The sequence below is a fragment of the Orcinus orca genome, chromosome 19 (assembly GCF_937001465.1).
Source record: "Orcinus orca chromosome 19, mOrcOrc1.1, whole genome shotgun sequence".
Classification (NCBI taxonomy): Eukaryota; Metazoa; Chordata; class Mammalia; order Artiodactyla; family Delphinidae; genus Orcinus; species Orcinus orca.
In genome coordinates, this window is record NC_064577.1 from 44,286,653 (window position 1) to 44,305,264 (window position 18,612).

The 18,612-nt window shown below is 44.9% G+C and overlaps 1 long non-coding RNA gene across 2 annotated transcripts in view; it reads left to right on the plus strand.

Moving 5' to 3' along the window:
- LOC117197739 (uncharacterized) overlaps positions 1–18,612 on the plus strand; it is a 33,953-nt gene that overhangs the window by 3,187 nt on the left and 12,154 nt on the right. The window contains exons 2-5 of one of the 2 annotated variants that reach the window (XR_007473690.1): positions 7,803–10,024; positions 10,466–11,774; positions 16,003–16,478; positions 17,161–18,561. This is a non-coding gene — a long non-coding RNA (uncharacterized LOC117197739). The remainder of the gene's footprint in view (positions 1–7,802; positions 10,025–10,465; positions 11,775–16,002; positions 16,479–17,160; positions 18,562–18,612) is intronic. The other variant, XR_007473689.1, reaches the window with a different exon arrangement.

An 18,612-nucleotide genomic window follows, 5' to 3' on the forward strand; every position in this document is an offset into this window, starting at 1 on the left:
GTTATTGATCCCTGGATGCTGGGTCACGACACACAGTGGAGCTGACGTCTGCCCTGTGGATGTGCGGCCGCTGCATCTCAGCCCCTGGGTCCCAAACCCATCAACTGGGCTTATTGACTCTTTTATTGACGATGCTGGGGCCTAATGGGGACAAGAGCTGCACACTTCATTAAGGACTGTGGAAGGAGAGATGACGCATCCAGCCTGTGCCAAGAACCAGGCTCGCTGCACGCTTGGCCAGACCCCGGAAACCAAGCCTTATTGCACCCTTGAGGCAGAGGAGCTGGACACAAGATGCTCGCTTGGGCACATCGCTCAGTGGCCTGGACACAAGATGCTCGCTTGGGCACATCGCTCAGTGGCCTTAAGATGCAGGGTTTCCACAGCTTGCCAGAAGCCTTGCTCTTACTAATTAGCGAATCTTTCCATTTAGGTGGGTCGTCTTATACACACACTCACACAAATGCCCTTCGATGGCCTCCCCTTCCAGCTCACACTTCCAGATTCTTTGCACTAATACGTACAACAAAATAAGCAGGTTCTCGTATCATATCAGGGAACATTCCCAAAGCAGGTTCTCAGTGAGGCACAGGCTCAGAATAGAATGAGGGACTATTAAAACTCAAGGGTCTTCAAGGTGATTCAAATTTAAGATAAGGAACTGACCTAGTGCTCTGCACAGGGCCACCCACCTCAGCAGGGGCTGTGCTGGCATTAGAATCCTGGTTCTCTAGTGCTGGTCCAAAGCTCTTATAGAACTGACCATCTGAGATGGATAATTACAGCCCAGGCATCGCTAAGCAGCTCTGTGAAACAATCAGAGTTGGTCTCCCTCCATCTAAATAGTAACATTTCTTTCTTTGTTCTTTATCTCATATTTCTATCACTCCCCTTATTATTTTTCCCTAATATTTCCCACTTATTTTTTTGTATCTTCTTTGCCTATCCCTTAGACCGCATTAGACATCCCCCAGGGGAACTGCTGAGTCGAACAGAGGCCCTAAAGACCAAAGAGGTTGATGACTCTGACATTCTCTGTCTTTGATTGGTTCTCTTGGGAGTCTGAAGTGGGGGGGTGGGGGTGGGGGTGCGGGGCATGCGGAAAGTGTCAGCTGCAGCCAGATGAGGCTGTGCACTCTCTGAGTGAGACATGCAGGCAGTCTGTGGGGTTAATCTGCATGAGAGGCAGGTGGGGTCAAGGCTAATTTTATAGGCTAGGTATTTGCAGACATGATAAATTTGGAAAACTATGGAAGGAGTAACCCTTTCTTTTAGGGGTGATTAGGGAGATTAAAAGTAAATAATAGAAGGGAAGCAACCTTACAAAGGCAGAACTGGCTTTCTTTGATTTCCTTTCATTTATTATTTCAAAAGGCAAAAGTTTAAGCTAGTAAGCCCCTTCTTTTATTTCTTCCCTTTCTTCTCCCTCACTTTACTACAGGTGTTAGAATTCAGGGTTGGGGCAGGGGGATTCAAGGTGAGAGAAGAGGCAATTATTTAGAATCTGATAGAAAGCTCTGGTCTGCACCGCACAGGTGCACACATGCTTGGAGGAATATGCACACTAAGAGGAACTGATGTAATCTGGCCAGACTCACCAATATTCACAAATACCAACAGAAACACTGCCTGGAGTCAGAAAAAACACCAGCGATGGCTGATTATTTCAGTGCAAGAAAGTGGGTGAAAATACCCTTCCCCTAGTGGACATCCTGTGTGTAATGACCTTTAGGTCCCCGAAATACATTCTTTCCTTTCCTGCAGAATTGTGTCAGTGTCCATTGTGATTTTTCCCTTTCTAGATGTCTAATCCTAAACATCCTTGTCCTAAATGTCCTAAACATCCTTGGACTTCCTCTCTAGCAGCATTTCTACCAATGTGAACCATGCTCTTTCATATACAAGACAGCACTCTCGGTCCTCGTTGCACTGATTTTTAGACTTTACTTTGAATTGAAAAGTAATTCAATTCAGTGAATTGTCCCTCCTCCTATCTTTTCACAGAATTCATGATCCCCCCCCATCTCCTACCACCTTTTAGATCTTCAATCTCACTGTCTTTTTCATCTTCAGTCTTCCCCTCTGTCTGCTAACATCCTTGGTCTCCTCTATCCTAAAAACAAAACAAAACAAACAAAAACATTCCTTCAACCCCGCTACCTTCTCCAATCTCATCCTTTCTTCTCCTTCCTTTCCCCCATCAGATCTCATGTCCTTTGCCTGTCTTTGCACCAGTGAAGTGGCTCTCCTGAGGGCATCGATGCCCTCCTTCCTTCTCACCTCTGCTTAGTCTTTACCAACCTCTCTCTGCAGCACTGGGTGGCATCGGCCACTTGCTCTTGCTTTGGGCACCCAGCTTCCTTGGCACTGCCCTATCCGGTCTTCTTCCTATCTTTCCTAACTATTATTTCTCTGCTTCCTTCTTTGGCTCTCTTCATTTCACCTTCTAGTCACAGGTAATCACCAGAGTTTCACACTTGCCTTTCTCCTCTTCCTCTCCTTTCTCTCTTTGTTCTCTGAGTCCCCAGTGGTTTCGTTCTCCCACCACCACAAATTTCCCCCTCATGCAGATGACTCTTCTAATTTATACCTTTGTTGTGCATTTCCACCCGGAAATCTGAACAGTTCCACCAATTTATTATTTCCTCTCCCCTTAATCCTTGTAATGGCAACAAAGTTCAGTGAAAGTGGCATGAGCTTATGAGTCTAAAAGATGTGAGTCCCAATGCTGGCTCAGCCACCTGGCAGCTCTAAGCCTCTGGACAGAGCTCTACTAGCCTCAGTTTCCTCATCTGTAAATTGGATATCATAATTCCTACCTTACAGGGTAATTATGAAGCTTAAGTAAGATGGCATTTGTAAGCATATATGGTATATGCTCAACAAATTGTAACTGTTATAAAGAAATTGCTATTGTCCAGTAATCCAAACTCAAAATGTAGGACTCATCTTGGACCCTTCCTCATTCCCATTCCAAATATCCACCAACCCTGCCAATCTTACCTCTCCACAATGTCCTTTGAATCCCTCCTTTGTTTTTTGTTTATTTGTTTGTTTGTTACGGTACGTGGGCCTCTCACTGCTGTGGCCTCTCCCGTTGCGGAGCACGGGGGCTCCGGACGGGACGCACAGCCTCAGCGGCCATGGCTCACCGGCCTAGCCGCTCCGCGGCATGTGGGATCTTCCCGGACCGGGGCACGAACCCGTGTCCCCTGCATCAGCAGGCGGACTCTCAACCACTGCGCCACCAGGGAAGCCCTGAATCCCTCCTTTGAATCCTGAGTGTCACCACTCTGGGTTGGGTTCTTATTATCTTTATTGAGATGTGATACTGAAATGGCTTTTAATCCAACCCTCAGCATCCAATCTCCCCATTATCACATGCCACTCTTCATCCATATTCAGAATACACATCCCAAAGCACAATCCTGACCCCACCAAAGAGGTGATAGAGTATAGTGGCCCTGAAGCATAGTGGCCCTGAAGTCAGGCAGTTCTCTGCTCAAATCTGCCACTTGCCTACTATGACCTTGGTCAAGCTACTTATCCTCTCCATACCTCAATTTCCCTATCTGTAAAATGGCAACACTATTAGTACTTTCAAGGTTGTTGCGAGGATTCAAAGAGCTAATATATATTGTGTTTATAACTGCCTGCAACATGGCAGATGATTCACATATGTTAGCAATTATTATGATCTCTGCATTCACTCCCCACAACAGCTAGCCCTGGGAGGTGCTTAATGCCTATATAGATACTGAATCATCCATAATCTCTCATTTGAACCTCCTTGCTCACTAAAGATATATTTGAGGAGTGACTGGCTGAGATATGTGTGTCATTGGTCTCCAAGGATGAGAGCTTTTCCTCTTTATGAAGCAACCTTGCCTTTAAAAAGATGGAAAGAGTGGCCTTGGCTTCCTTAGCACCGGGCTGTAATGAATTGGGATAATCAGCCTGCAGATTCTCCCTGCCTACCTCCAAAGGTTTCCTCCCTGCCCTATCTATTCTAGAATACTTGCAGTGCTTCTGAATCACATGGGGAAAACCTTCGTCTGGAAGGCATGAGATATTAACTCCTCTTTTCACTCACTGTGGCAGAAATCAAGTTTCCACTATAAATACAGACCCCAGAAAGAACAAATCAGAAGGCAGATTATATCCCAGGAGTCGGTAGCCTCTTTAGTCTGTAGGGCTGCCAGCAGGGCTGAGCTCTACAGAAAGCAGTGTAGGGGGGGAGGCTAGGAGGGGGTGTTTGACAGGGAGGGGTGATGGACCAGGGATAAAACAAGCAAGCAAGAAAAATGGAAACGAAGAAAGTGAATGAGAAACTGGATGAAAAAGTAAAGAAATTGAGAAATAGAAAGAAAATGTAAGAGAAAATAAAGAGGAAATTAAATCAAATAGATTCACTTCATTTCCCTAGTTGTAATTTCAGGATATACCATGTTCCACCCACAAGGACATTGAGAAGCTGCAGGGAGTGGCTGTAAATTCCTAAAGAAAACTACCTTGTGGAGACTCAAGCTGTTATTATCCACTGATGTACCTTTTAGCATATGCACTATCAATACAATGACATGTCTTACTGAGTAATATGTGATATTCCACATCGTGAGACTATTGATGCAGAATTTCCTTTCTCAGAGCTCAATATTCCAATCAAAGCCTGTTGCATCACATCACTGAGGCCATCCACTTAATGACAAGTTGTAAGATGCATATTGCAGAATATTCATGTTCATTTTATGCTCACAGTGCTTAAAATCTCCTCTAAACAGCCTCTGCTCCCAGCCTATTAAGGTGCTCGTGTTATCTACACTCCATTCAATGGTGTGGAAATAATTGTCTTGAGACTAAAGAAAAAATTGATGGTCACAAGCCGAGTCAGCACTTGTGTTCTTTTCTTACTCTGTTGAATCAGGTGTTATTTACCTCTTCCAACACCTGGGGCTCCTGATAAGTCACTCCCCTGGTAGCTTTTTCCAGGACAGTGCTGTGGGGTCTTTGGAAGAAGCAGGGATCCTTCATAAATGGTATTGTTTTATCAGCACAATTCACACAGCTACCAGATGTGCAAAATCGAAACCACCAAGGGCACTCAGGCAGAGGGGCCTTCCCCAGCTCCATCTGGCTGCTCTGAAATGTGCTCACGACTTGGAAGTTATTAGAGAAAGAAGGGCTCTACTTAACAGTGGGCTCATGTGCCTGTGAGAAGATGCTTGTATTCTGACAAAGTCGGCATGCTTTCTGGTTCCCCCACAACTGCTATACCAGCACCGCCATCCCAGAGCCCCCTCCCTGCAAACCTGGCTCTACTGGAGGCCTGCCTGTTGGAGACAGGTGGGCCCTTTTCCCCATCTCTTCCTCTTATCTCTTGGATGAAGCACCAGGACTCAGGCTGGTGAAGGAGAGCGATTGCCCCTGGCATCTGATAGCTGGGCAATGGGGCCTGTGACTTTGCCTTTAAATATCAACCACACACACAGACAACACTGGCAGCATGAGAGGTTTCCATGGTGACAGAATGCAGGCCATGACCTCTGTAAATGTAATCAGAGCACTGGGATTGGTATGTGAGACAGGTTTAATTTCTCCTCCGATGGAAGCTCTGTGGTCTGGGCCATACACAGGCTTCGTACATGACAGACAACCTGTTATCTTCACCGGGGCAGCTCTGCATATGGCAACCCCCGCTGCTCCAGAGCTGCTTCCTCCACAGTCTGAGCAGGCTTCAGGATGTAAAAGGTCACTGGGAACTGGAACGGCAGTCACATCAATACCTGGCATCCCTGCCCAGTGTCCTCAGGAGGTGCGACTGTCCCTTTTACAAGGAGCAGGTGTGGCATGGTCCCATAAGAGCCAGAATAAGGTCTTGGAAGATTGGCTGAGGTTTTCATCTCTGCTCTGCCACCAACAGTGTGATTTTGGGCAAGTCATTTAACCTCCAACTTTCAACATCTTACCCCCGGGAGAAAATGCCTGAGGAAGAGAAGGCTGAGGGCTTCCAGAGTCCCCAGGAGAAGATGGTACCCAATTATGCTTAATAGGGTAGGCTTAATAGTTCTCACTCTACAATCCCCAGTGGAACCCTTCCCCAGGAAGTGAGTTTTCCATCTCACCAGTGCTAGTTACTAGGGCTTCTAACCCTAAATCTATGGTTAAAAACAGAGAGTGTGATGATCACCATTGGAGAGCCTCAACAGGACGTCCTCACCTCTATACTGATTTGGAAACAAAACCAGGATACAATTCCTTCCAAGCTGGCCCAGAGTAGGAGACCAGTTCATGCTAAACTGATGGAAAACAGAGGCTTGGAGAGGAATGTAGCAGTATCAAAGGAGGAGCCCACAGCCTCTTCCCTTGACCACCACTCAGCCTTGGCAAAGAGCTGCTCTGACCACTTTGACGCTGGCATCCTCTGAGTCCATTTACCAAATCATATGAGACACTGGCAGACACTGCCAGTCTTCCTGCTTTTCTGATTTCTTTCACGGTTTCAGTATAGTGCTCTGAAACAAAACAAGCTTTGGGCTAATAAGAGATTCATAGGGCTGTATGACACATTTTTCTTTCCAAAAGGAGCTGGTTCATAAAATTCTCCTTTCAGAACCTCATCAAAGAATCTTAGATTTCAGAGCTAGAAGGGACTTGAGAAACCCTGTAGCTTATAGTGAAAAACTGAGGTCCAGACTGGAGAAGGGATGTACCTGAGTTACAGCAAATTAACGAACAGCTGAACCACAAGGGTGTCGGGGCCCCATTCTGCTCAGCTGAGTACTAATTTGCTTCCTGGAGGCTTTTGAACCTCAAACTGAAGCAGAGAGGAAGTGAGGGGAGGATTCAAAAGTGGTTGTTGAACATTGGAATCAGGAAATGGTGATTTGGCTGAATCTACAGATAATAGCATTACCACTTCCTGTGTTAGCTGATGCCAAACGAGGGAAGATTCTAGATAAGAAAATAGTTAAGTGACAGGACCACGGGCTTCCAAACAATTATCCCCACCCAATCCACACTGTTTCTCTCAGGCCACTGAGAGGAGCATGAGTCTGATTGTTCAGAGAGTTTATAGGTTAGTGTCCAAAACAGAGTCATGAAGCCAAAGAATAATGGAGTTTATAGGAATTCCAAGAGAATATCTGGTTTGGCATCGTGTCTTCTGGTAACTAAATCATCTAGGACAGGTAATTTGATTATCTTTTCTTTTTATTAAAGGACCCACTTCCTCAACTGTACATGAGGAAATAAGGTTCCTTTCAGCTCTAACATCCAGAATTCCATGATTTCTTTTTCAGACTCTTTTCCCTTATAGGTTATTACAGTACTTGAAATTCTTACCATGAGGGAGAGCCTTAACTTTGAGTAAGAGATTGCCTCCAGAAAAGAAGCATACTCCATCTCTTTCATTTAAGCAGACATGAACTGAATACCTGGTGTGTTCTAGGAACAGTGTCAGGTAGTAAGAATTCGTAAATAAATAAGATATGAATTACCTGGCAGGGCTAATATGTTGCTCCATTCTCACTCCTTATCCCATTAGAACACATCAGTTGATCAGATTAGCAGCTGTCTTCAGGGGCTGATATAGGATACAAGCAGGTAAATTTTGACAGGACATGAAAGCAAGAAATATCTGGGACGCTCAGCATTACCCAAGAGAAGAGAATTCAGGCCTGGGTGAATATTAAAAATTAAGTATTAATATTAAAATCAACTTGAGGGATTGGGTACCAAGGAAGGATGGAGAACGAAAGGGATCTGAAGGCAAGCAATGCTTATCTCAGAACTTTTTTCCCTAGGAGCTTTGATCATTGACCTCTGGAATCTTCCATCTTTGGTCAACTTTACTAAACTCCTGGCTCAGATCTGGTCTTCCTCAGTGGCTGCTCTTTGTACTAATAAGTTTTAATGTGGGTTCCCAGGTACTACCAGGTGAGATCACTTTAACAATTTGTCCCTAAGACCACTGGATCATAGCCCTCATCTCTCAGATGTGATGATCTCAGTCTGTCTTCCTCCTTTCTTGTGTCTTTTTTTTTTTTTTTTTGCGGTACGCGGGCCTCTCACTGTTGTGGCCCCTTCCGTTGTGGAGCACAGGCTCCGGACGCGCAGGCTCAGCGGCCATGGCTCACGGGCCCAGCCACTCCGCGGCATGTGGGATCTTCCTGGACCGGGGCTCGAACCCGTGTCCCCTGCATCGGCAGGCGGACTCTCAACCACTGCACCACCAGGGAAGCCCTCTTGTGTCTTTTTGATATTTCCAGGGTTATTTCACAGATTTGCATCACTTCTGCCTCTGTCAACCCATTGGTTCTTATTTGTCCCTTGGCTTTTATTGAAAAGTGCCTACTTTTGCTATGCTGCCCATAAGGTGTGGCCTTGCTTACCCTTCACCTGACAGAGACTTCAGTACCTGCCAGGGCTGGGTCAGGAGGGCTTAAGAATAACCATATGCTGCCTTCCACTCAAAGTTTGTCACTGAGTGTGGCCCATCTGCCGACTCCATCCTTACTTTTGTGATTTTCTTCCTCTCAGCAGTCGCCTTTTCTTTCCAACAACCTTCTTTTAAGAGTCCCATGGATGATTGATTGGATGAGACAGAAACCCAAATCAAACAGCCTTAGGCAAAAAAAAAAAAGAAATTAATTGTCACCAAGATTCCAAGGAAGCCTTGAATAACTGAACATGGAAGGCAGGCCTTAAATGCAGCTTGTCTTTGGGCCCCTGGATTCCATTGTTTCTTAGGCCATAGAACGGCTCTCATTGGCCCAACCCAGGTCAGTTGTGGTCATGGGGGCAGTGTTATGTAAGAACATAGCACTTCCTACAGAAACCACATGAGTGGAAATGAGGGAGAAGAAATTCCTAGACAACACAGATCGCTGTTTCTAAAGGTGGGTAGAGTCGTTGAACAGGTAAAGCAATCTATCCGTCACAGCTCCCTACAGAGCTGCCTGAATATGACTAAATCACAATAGAAAAGGTTCAAATTCTCTCTTACAGGACTTCTGGACCCTTGAAAATCAGGGGTATGGTCAGACAGGGGTTTAGATCCTTACTCTGTTCACTCACTGGAGCCTTAGTTCCAGCCTGTCTGGGACCCTGCTTTACTAGGTGTTATATTTTTTGGTTGTGATATGTTCAGGGTGGACCCAGATTTCACAAAGATAACCACTGGCCCCTTCTTAGCCAACTCTCCCTCACCTCCCATCTTCCCCACGTCAGTAAATGGTACTGTGGATAATCCAATTGCCCAATCTAGAAACCTGGGGGTCATTCATTCCTCTTTCTCCCTCTGCCAATTCCACCTGCTAAATATCTTTCAAACTCTCCACTTCTCTCCAGCCCTGCTGCCTTCTCTCCTCTTCCAAGCCACCATCACCTCTCATCTTGCAGCCCCTTAGTCTTATACCCTGTCAACCTATTTTCCACATTATAGCCAGTGATCTCTTTTTTAAAAAATCTGCTTATGTCCCTCACTAATTAAAACTTTAGTAGCCTCCCAATATTATGCTTCCAAACCCCTCAATATGGCTAGTATGTCCCCATCCCCCCGACCATGCTTGACCTCTTGCTTATCTCCTCTGCCAAATGGTCCTCTTACTCTCTGTTATCTTCAGTAGCAGACTTCTTGCAGTTTCTCATTGAGACACACCCACTCCCACTTTCATTTTTCCACATGTGCTGTTCCCTCCCTCTGCAACACTCTTCCCCCCTACCCTTCATTCAGCTGACCCTTCCTCATGCTTCAAGTCTCAACTTAAACATCATTTCCTCTGGTAACCATCCTTGGCTCTCCAGGCTGGCTTGTTTCCTTCTCATACGTTCCTGTAGCACTAAGACCTACCATTCAAAACTCAAGTCCCATCTGTAACTACCTGTCTACCACCTGTCTTCCCTCCCAACCCTCCCTGAGGGTCCAGACCTTTCCTATCATGTTCACCACTGTATCCTCAGCACTTACTGTGCCTGGTGCATCATCGTAGGTTCTAAACAAACGCGTATTGAGGAAGTGCTGAAGGTAAGTCTCTTGGTTTTTTTTTTAATACTTTTTATTTTGAATTAATTTCAAACTTACAGAAAAGTTTAGGTACCCCAGTACTAGAATTCTTGTATACCATTTACCTAGATTCATCAATTGTTAGCTTTTGTCACGTTTGCTTTATTGTTTTCCATTTATGTAAATTTACATATTTTTTCCAAACCATCTGAGAGTAAATTTCAGATATCATGTTCCTTTTCCCGTGACTACTTCAGTAGTATTTCCTAAGAATGAGGATATTTCCTTAGATGACACCAGTTATCAAAATGAGGAAAGTTAACAAAGATACATGAGCTCTAATTCTTTTTTTTTTTTAAGGGAAGTAGAAAGTACTGGGGAAGGAGGACAGTCCAGGATTAAGTGCGTGCATCACAGGGTCACCTCCCTTTCTCCTTCCTCTCTCTCTCTGCCCTTGTTCAGGAGTTTCCTCAAAAGCCGAGGCCCTGGTGGGGAAGGCAGTGTCCTGCTGAGTGTATCTGTTTTCCCTCCATGCCCCCACTGGCAGCAGCAACTTCTCCACACCCATGTCCATACCTCACCTTGCCCTCAGTCCTCTGTCAGGAAGCTGGAAGCCCTCTGAACAGGATGGCTTTGTTCTACAATACAAGGTCCCGAAGGGAGGAGGAAACCCAGTCCGCCGGAAGTGGAAGTTGGAAGGAAAGCTGAGGCCTAGGAAGTGGGAAGATGGCTCCTGGGACCCGCAATCATGTATCGGCATCTCGTGCATGCATGAAGAGGGGAAGAAGACAAGCTGCGGGGCTAGAGTAAGATTTGCACACCTTGGGTCCTGGGACCGTCCTGCTCAGCTGAGTGGAATACCAAACGAGGGTGTCTTGGAGCTGCACTTCACTTCAGCCAGGCAGTCGACAGGAGAAGCAGCGAGCGAGACCGACAGACTGTCACTGGCAAAATGAACTGTCACCTCCCATTTTTCAGAGGCACGGGGGATGAATTGCAGCCTTGAACCATGCGGCCCGCTGCTGATTGAGTTCCGCTGTCTTAGAACCCCTTCGAACAAGGCGAGTTCATTTCAGACTGACGTCCCACCGCTCATCAATTTAAGAGCCAGTAAAATTAACCACTTCGGAGCTGACTTGCTCCCTCCCCCTGCTTGGATTCTGCATCCTGAAAGGTCACCAAATAAATCTCTCTGGGTCCTACTATGCAGCTTGGAGACAGGGTCTCAGAAGAGGAGACCGAGCCAGAGATAGCCCAGGCCTGAAAGGTTGCCGAGGCCCCCTCACAGCCGCCGGTCCATGGCGGTGGTGTGACAAGACAGGCCTTTGCTAGCTCTGCTCCCACCCAATCAGCTTCTGCTCCCAAGAGATCTAGGGTTGGGTAGAGTTGGGTGGCTGAAAATGGAGGTGCTACAGAAGACCCCCTAGTCTTGTGGCAGAGACCTCTGTGCACTGCTAGTCTCCCATCTGCTGTGGACTGAATGTTTGTGCCCCACACCCATTCATATGTTGGAACCCTAATCCCCAATATAATGGTATTCGGAAGTGGACATTTGGGAGGTAATCAGGGTTAAGTTAGGTCACGGGGGTGGGGGCCCCAATGTTGGGATATGATGCCTTTATAAAATGGAAGAGAAGCTGAAACCTTTTTTTCTTGGCCATGTGAGGAGGATATAGCAAGGAGACAGCAGCCATCTGTAAACCAGGAAGAGGACTCACCAGGAACGTCACTATGCTGGCACTCTGATCTTGGACTTCCAGTCTCCAGAACCGTAAGAAACAAATGTCTATTGTTTATGCTGCCTAGTTTATGGTATTATGTTATAGCAGCCCAAACTAACTCAACATCCTCAGGGCCTTACACATGGTAGGTGCCCGTCAAATGTCTATTAAACCAAATAAGACTTAATTGCTTTAGCATCAATCAGTAGTTTGCATGGACAGGAAAAAGGGATGTTTGCACAAGGACAACTTTACTGTCAGAGCTATTTATTGGGCCCCAGCCCGTGCTAGAAACCCACTAGCAAGTTGAAATGCAGCAGAGCAGAGTCCTCTGTCTCCAGAAGAAAAAGTGCCTTATGCTGCCTCCCCGCCACACACACTTACCCCTCTTCTCTCACAAAGGCCTGTCCAGTTAGCAGTCTAGTTAGCAAATCTTAGGGCTTCTCCTCTCCTCTATATCTAGGGTACAAATGGTTTCATCCATACTCCTTTTTTGTTGTTGTTAATATTTATGTATTTATTTTGGCTGAGCCAGGTCTTAGCTGCTGCACTCGGGATCTTTAGTTGCGGCATACGGGATCTTTTAGTTGCAGTATGCAGACTTCTTAGTTGTGACACACGGATTCTTAGTTGCAGCATGCATGCAGAATCTAGTTCCCTGACCAGGGATCGAACCCGGGCCCCCTGCATGGGGAATGCGGAGTCTTACCCACTGGACCACCAGGGAAGTCCCTCGTCAATACGCTTTTGAACCTCTTCTCACCACAGGAGACTGTGGCAGTGGTTGTTTCTGGGGATACAACTGAAGCGCTCTCAGGATGATTTTAAGGTATTAAGGTGATTTTAAGGTGAAGGCCAGATGATGTCTATGCCCCAGTTTATATCCACCAGTAGGCCAGATTAGTGGTCTCTGCTGCCCGAAGAGAACATGTTCACATTCCTGTTCTTATCCTAATGCTTTATTTCTGTATTTTCATTGGGGACTTTCGGCCTTACACCTGGAGTGAGAAGACCTAGTTTTCAAATCTGGCTCTACCTTCCCTAACTAAATGACTTGAGCAAATTACTTAACTTATCTAAACCTCATATTCCTCATCTGTAAACCCACATGAGTTGTTAAAAAGTTCAAGTAACATCATGTTTGTGAAAGCCCTGGTAAACTACAAAGTTATGTATGGATGCCGGAGTTTATTCATTTTAGTCTCAGCAGCAAAAGAAAAACCTGAGAATAGATACCATACAGTATGTCAAAATTTGATCCAGCAATTCCACTTCTAGGAATTTGTCCCACAAAAATGCTGTGTTCTGCAAAAGGATGTTTGTGTGAGGAATTTCACTGCAGCTTGTTGAAAAATTGGAGATAACCTAAATGTTGTCAATAGAGGATTGGGTAAATAAATTATGATGCATATATACCATGCAACACTGTGCAATAGTAAATGTAATAAGATAAAGTAAATAAAAACCTCTTACAGTTGTTAGAGTCATGCACCAGTGTCAACTTATATAAATTAACAGGTGTGGTTGTCACATCATTAGATACTTGAATGTTCATTAGATACTTGAGTCATGTGTGATAGAAAAATATGTCCAGCTACCTTAGAGAAATAACCTAAGCTTTAAACAAAATGGGATCATCCCACGTATAATACTTGCATTTCCATTTGCTATATCCTGGACATCTCCTTATGTCAGTCCATTTTTACTTTTATAATTTTTAAACATTTACGTAATAAAACATAGGCCTTTGATTATTAAGATAGTTCTCTGGATTAACTGTTGAGAAAAGAAAGGGATCTGTAGGTAGCTTACGTGTGTTTTCAGGAATACAAATCTATAAGATTCTACTAGTGTAAGAGCAGCCTCTTGTTAGAAGTTGCAACGGCCTTAATCCAAGAATCAGGTGTCTAGCACTCTTGTCCCGGCTCTGCTATTAACTTACAGCATGACATCAACCGAATCACTTCTCTGGGCCCCAGTTTCCACATCCAGAAAATGAGAAAGTACACATTCTCTATGGTCCCTTCAAGCTGAAAATTCAGTGGTTCTATGAAATCACTTTTCAAAGATTTAATAAAGGGTGTTTATATATAATAATGGTTTCTGTTCATTTCTGCCACTAACAGGAAGACTTTAACAAGACCTTAAATACTCCATTTACATGCAGAGCAATACACGAAGATTTTTTTTTTTAATTTAAACAAAAAGGTTCTTGCCCTCAAGGAACCTATAATTTAAAAAAGAAAATAAGACAGTTGAATTAACAGAAATACAGGAGTATCAAGTTTTACGAAAGGAATGTACAGAGTAAGATGGCCGTGGTAGATCAGTGGAACTCAAATTTATGTTCCTAGAAGCCCTAGGGTTCCTTGGAGGGATTCCGAAGCTGCTTCTGGGATAGAGCAAGAGGCTAAGGGAGTGAGCGCTGCCTCTTCCCCATCCCTGGTTTAACCGAGTTAATTCTGCCTTCCTCTGCATCATGCAGCTAGGAAATCTAAGACAGACTTCTAAAGGAACAGCGCCGCTAATGGTTCTGAAGAACCTAGGGACAGGACAGGAATAAAGACGCAGACGTAGAGAATGAACTTGAGGACACGGGGAGGGGGAAGGGTAAGCTGGGACTAAGTGAGAGAGCAGCATGGACATATATACACTACCAAATGTAAAACAGATAGCTACTGGGAAGCAGCCATATAGCACAGGGAGATCAGCTCGGTGCTTTGTGACCACCTAGAGGGGTGGGATAGGGAGGGTGGGAGGGAGACGCAAGAGGGAGGGGATATGGGGATATAAGTATGCATATAGCTGATTCACTTTGTTATACAGCAGAAACTAACACACCTTTGTAAAGCAGTTATACTCCAATAAAGATGTTTAAAAAAATAAAGAAAGAAATAGGGCTGCTACAATAAAATTATGAAAACCGCTGGCCTAGATAGTTTCAAAGGTCAGTTCTATCTAAGGTTTCACAATTTTATGATGCTAAGCTGTGTGTAAAGTTTTTATATTCTGCATTCAGTTTTGCATGTACACAGGAAATTAACTTTGTAAAGGTTAATTCTCTTGTAAAACAAATAATTATTTTGTAATATGAATAATGAACCCTAGGTGTATCTGTTAAACACACTCAGATTTTCCTGTCCTGAATTTTCTGAACATGAGGCATGGTTATAATTACAAAAGAATTGGATGGGAAAAGAATTGGATGAGGCAGGCAAAAGGGTTATAAAAAAAGATTCACAAGATCCCTGGGACACCATGGGGAAACCGTTGCTTTCATCAGTGAGACCAAAGATTCTGAACTGGAGCTAGAATTCCTGGGCTCTGCCATCGAATCAGGTCATTTCTGTTTCATAGAACACATCTCAGAAACTACCTGGTAATTGACACAATTGCTGAGTGCTTTCTATGCATATTTCATTTAATCCTCCCATCTCCATGAGATGGGTATGATTTTTCTCCCCATTTTACAAACAAGAAAACTGGAACCAGGGGTGGTAAGTCCTTCGTTCAAGGTCACAGAGCCAGGGTTCAAACCCAGGGTGTGACAGCCAAGCCCACACTCTCAGCCACCACAAACTCTACTCCATGTTGCTGTTGGTGACCCACAGGCACTGGGCAAGCAGCTTGCCTTCCAGCTGCCGAAGGAATCAAATGGGACGCTGCCTCCAATACCTCCATAAATTTATTTTGCCTCATTATCCAATCACAAGGAAAGTCTTTCATTTCCTTTATCAAGGCTGGCCCTAGATGAGAAGTTTCGAGGTAGCTGCAGTTTGTTTCTCCTCCCTCCTCCTCTAGTGGCTCCTTCTTCACACCAGGAAGGAAAGCAATCCTAACTCCATGAAATTTGTTCTGGAGATGAAGGCGCAGATGCGTGGTCTGCCTTGTTTAAGAGTATGATAAAGGTCTAAACGCTGTGAAGTCAGTTGGCAAGATGGGGTGGAGGAATCAGATCCCAGATGACAGGAGTCTGCTGTTCAGGAAGACATTTATAGTCACATCACAAGTTAACAAAACACATCTAAATGGCCTTGATCTTCTTTTATACTTCCTGCCTAGGTAGGAGGATGTGGTCTCAGGAGCTAGCACTGCAGATATGAATAAAAGGCTTTAGCTGCTTAAGGAAGTAATATATAAAGTAGCAGCTGCATTTAGGTCCCTATCTGTTATTATAGATATTTAATTATGTCTTATGTGTTACCAAATATATTTACTGCAATTAGGCAGATTCTCTAAATAGCTTACCCAATACTCACCCTTCTTTATTTCTAGCAGAGCTGCCTCTCATGATAAAGGCTGAAAGTACCAGACTCTTGCTTTCCCAGGTTCACTTGAAGCTAAAGACAGCCACATGAGCCAGTTCTGGCCAATGAGAAGTAAGAGGAAGACCGTACTGGGAGATGTCTGGGGACATTTTTCTTCTAGTTAAAAGGATGAGCATGCATGAGGCCCCTGCACTTTTTTCCTTCATGGCTGTGAACACAGTTGTATGAAAACATGATCTTCAACTATGGCAACCATGCAATAGCAAGTCTAAAGACCAAGAGCCAATGCTGAGAGTAAAGAAATAAAAGGATGAAAGGAGTCTGCTCAGTTGTATTTTTCAGCTGATGAACCAAAGTAGGACCTCTAGACTTCTTTTGTGAGACAGTGAAAACTGCTCTTGAGGCTTTTTGTTAAGTGTTCTTGTTACCTGCCTCTGAAAGCATTTTGATACATTGAAAATGCAGAATGATACAGAAACTGGAATTGTAAGTATATAAAATATGTTAGTATCGGGATAAGGACCAGATGGTATAATGACTGATACCAGGATATTCTATAGAGAGGTGGGAAAAGGAGGCCCAGGGCTCAGACTTGGACATTCTGATTTAATTGGCCTGGGTAGGACCCAAACATTGGTATTTTTTTTAAAAAATGTCTTCTAGGTGATTCTAGTATGTACAGGTTTGAGAACCTGTGACCTAGTCCAGCTCTTTATTTTACCTTTGGGGAAACCGAGAATCAGGTAATATGACTGGTAGAAACCATACTACGCAAAGGTAAGCCAAGAGAGGATTGTGCAAAAGTCTTCAGGGTCACTTCTTCCTCTTACCTCGGGCCCACTGGATATGCAGTGTCTCCTAAGTCCTGTCTACACTGAGCCCTGAAATATTGCACCCTGCAGGGCAAGGCCCTGTGTCCTTTCCTAGGCCCCTATCCCGGTCAAAACTCTCATTCCCTTAGGGATCTGCTGGGCAACTAGCAAACTAATCTTAAATGAATTCTAGCCAAGTTGTTAATGACAGATAATGGCTTAATGCATTACTCCTCCCAGATAACATTTCCATTTTAATAAAAGCCTTTAATGCCTAACCCAAAGGAAACAGTGCAGAGACTGAAAAGTGCAGAGACTGCAGGTACCTGAAACCTCTGCCCCCTCTCTGTCCCTAGAAGACATCTCCAAACTGTAACCGAGGCTTTCTGAGAAGTCCACAGGGCTCTGGACAGCCCCTACCAACCAGTGATGGGAGTTACCTCGTAAGATGAAATCTATGTGCCAACCCTATTGTCAAACAAATATTTGTCTGGGAGTAAGGAGAATTGAATCCTACTTTGAGGCTTTGACATTACCTGGATATATGGCCTTAAACTATTAAACATTTCCGGGTCTCAGTTTCCTTATCCACAAAATGGCATTAGGATTGGTCTTCTCCAATGAGTAATTCATGATCTGCCAGAGACTCTCAAGCCTGAACTGATGGGTCTCCAAGCTGGTTGCTGCTACCACGTACCTCTTCCCTTTACTCCGCACCAGGGAAGGAAATTCACCCGAAACAGGGACATCAACTTTCTAGCTCTGTTTGGGGACTTTCCTGTCCCTAAAAGGCCCTGGAGGAAATAACGTAAACCGGCATTTGGGGCGACTGCTAAGAGGCTAAATCTTGTGACACTGGGAGCCCAATGGCGTGGTTCAAGGAGCCCAAGAGTGGCCCAGTGGAGAGTCTTCTATCAGCCAGAGGGGCAGAGCCTCTGTGCGAGGTGTGTCAGGAATGGGTGTGACCGCACCAGAAGACACATCAAGTGGGGAAAATCAGGTGTGCAGATAACATTTTGTAAATGCCTTTCTAATTCTCAGTGCTCCACGAAGGAATCTCAGAGATTAAATTAAGCTGTTAACCCTCTAGGCACTCCTGTCGTTTATTGTTAAGGAATTAATAGGAATGTGGGAATGCAGATGGCCTGGCTGTCAGCTCGGCGAGGCGATTTTTCTGATCTCCACGGACGTTTCCAGCATCTTTCATTAAGCGCTCATGTACCAATTTGTCATTTTAACCGAGCAGGAAAGAAACTCACTGAACTCCCTGGCTCAGGTGCTGGGAGTTAAATCCTCCCACGACAAGGCCTACAGGGTTGCATCCGCAGGGGAAGCTCCGGCTCCTGGCGATGGTGAGTGGCTTCTGATGGAGGTGGGGTGGAGTGAAGCCATTTCAGGAAGGAAGTCGGGATCCCCAAACCTGGCGGTCCTGAGCACAGGTTTCAGAGGATTGCAGGAGAGTCCTTTCTAGAAATACTAAACAGAGCAGAGATGTAAAGAAACTTCAACTTCCTCCTCAAACGCTCCAGGACGCTGGTAGCCTGCTCAACGAGGGGAGGCGCCACCTACAGGAGACAGGAAGACCTGCAACCTGGTCTGGAGACTTCAACAGTTCGATGGCAGGGATTAACCCGGCCCCACCCTTCCTTCTCCTCGTTGCAGCCCCTAACGTTTATCGAATGCTTTTCTCGTGCCAGACATTGTCCTAAGCTCTTGACGTGTATTAACTCTTTTAAACTTGACGATAACCCTATGAGGTAGGTGTTATTGTCGTCCCTGTTCTATAGACTAGAAAGCTACAGCTCCGA